This window comes from Heterocephalus glaber, unplaced genomic scaffold, assembly GCF_053883595.1.
Source record: "Heterocephalus glaber isolate CG9 unplaced genomic scaffold, H.glaber_assembly_v1.0 deba00001465, whole genome shotgun sequence".
Classification (NCBI taxonomy): Eukaryota; Metazoa; Chordata; class Mammalia; order Rodentia; family Bathyergidae; genus Heterocephalus; species Heterocephalus glaber.
Window position 1 is genome coordinate 8,656,957 of NW_028258312.1, and position 2,019 is coordinate 8,658,975.

A 2,019-nucleotide genomic window follows, 5' to 3' on the forward strand; every position below is an offset into this window, starting at 1 on the left:
TGCACAAAACAAGGTTGCCCACATGGATGCTCTACAACACCTCAATGTATAGCTGAGAGGTCTTGTTCTACCCAGTGCCCAATGTTTGTAAGGAAACATTGCTAGGGCAATGACTGCAAATTAGGATTAAATAAATGTACAAAGTGCCTCTTTAAAATGATAAAAGGGTGCTTCTGCATTCAGATGTAGAGTACAATGATCCAGCAAATGGAAGAGGATAAACAGGAAATAGTCTTTAGGTTACTGATTAAAGCAAGGTTTGATAACGATATCCCCTCTTGTAGGCATTCAGTGGGTAGAATGTAGCCACAATAAATTTTCCATCAAACATCCTTCCAGTCAGTAATTTCTGAGCAGCTTTGGAATCACCAGCATTTGCATATTCAAGGAAGAGTTGTCCTCTGCCAGGATTTTCCTTTGCCGCAAGCAGAGATGCTACTGGGCCATATTTTTGACCCTCCTCTTCCACATCTTCTACAACATCTTCCTATTCCTCTTCATTCTCAAGATAATCATCATCCAGCACATCTAGCAGCCTCAGCACTGGAGTAGGAAGCATCAGAAGATCTTCAATATGAGGGGCAAAAGCAATGCTAAAGAATGGGCTGCACAGTGCTATTTCAGTAGGAATCCTTATGCTCGGATCATCATGAAGCATGCTTTTGATAAGGTCTCTTAGGTGATAGGCTGGAATTGCGGCATTCACCACTGCTTTACTGGCAAATATGTTATCAATAATAGCAGAACTGTTTGCCTTCCATTCCTGAGATCTGACTGTGTGTTTCAGGTTTATTCCTGAGAACATTTCCAGTAAAGTGATTCCTAGGCTCCATAGGTCGACAGCTGAGGTACATTCTAGATCACTCTGCAGGCCGGCCTGGGCCAAGCAATTTTGCAATTCTGCTTCTGGAGCCCGATATCCATCTGTCTGAATATACTTTACATCCTGATTGCTCTCTTTGAAGTTAAGTCCAAAGTCAATGAGCTTAAAACATTCATTCTCCGCACTCCACAATATGTTACCTGGTTTGAGGTCTGCATGGACATAACCCTCATGATGAAGAAAAACAAGGGCCTCCAGAACATCTCTGGCACAATGTTGTATCATCCACGTGGAACAACCCTGGTGACTGGAATATAAAAGCAATTTCCAAACACTGACATCCAGGAGTTCAAGCAACAGACAGTGTGATGGGACATTTGGAGAGACGTGGATTGTAAAGACTCCATACAAAGTCAGGATGTTCCAATGACCTTGCAACTGCTCCAGTGCCGCCCTCTCTTTGAGGAAACCTTACTCCATGGCCAACGCTGCAGCCCCGGGGTTCCTGGAGGTAAGAACTGCTTGAGCGCACCAGGGGGAGAGCTAAGGGTGCCGCAGCAGCGCACCCTACACACAGAGGCCCAGGAGCCGCTACCCAGGCAGCTCTGCACCTGCCACAGGCCCTGGAAAGCCTCCAAAAACCTCGGCGGCTCCGCACCCCACTCACAGCTGGACCTCGTCATCTCTACAACCTGAGGACGCTGACGAGCTGACAAGACGCCTGGGGCCCGCAGTCACATCCCTGCCCGCCTGACCAGCGGCTCCGCAGGGAGGGGCTTGCAGCCTCCTCACAGACTCCCTGAACCTGGAGCTACCACGACCCTAAAGCCCCAGCATTTGTTACTTGTTGATTTCTTGATAGCAGCCATTCTATCTGGGGTGAGTGGAATCTCAGTGTTGTTTTCATCTTGATCTCGCCAATGACCAGTGATGTTGAACATTTTTTCATATATTTATTTGCTAATAATTTTCTACCTACCTTACCTTCCAGCAAGTTTAATGTTTCTGTCTTAATATTTAGATATTTAATCCACTTTGATCTTAGTTTGGTGCATGGTGATAGGTATGGGTCTATTTTAATCTATGCCAGGTTGAAATCCAATTTTTCCAACACCATTTATTAAATAGGCTAGCTTTCCTCCAATGAGGGTGGTTGGCTCCTTTGTCAAAGATGAGGTGGCTGAGTATGTATGGAA

General features: G+C 45.6%; 1 pseudogene; it reads right to left on the minus strand.

Moving 5' to 3' along the window:
• Positions 1 to 247: 247 nt before the first annotated feature.
• LOC101723902 (serine/threonine-protein kinase Kist pseudogene) lies at positions 248 to 1,506 on the minus strand (annotated as a pseudogene).
• Positions 1,507 to 2,019: the final 513 nt, after the last annotated feature.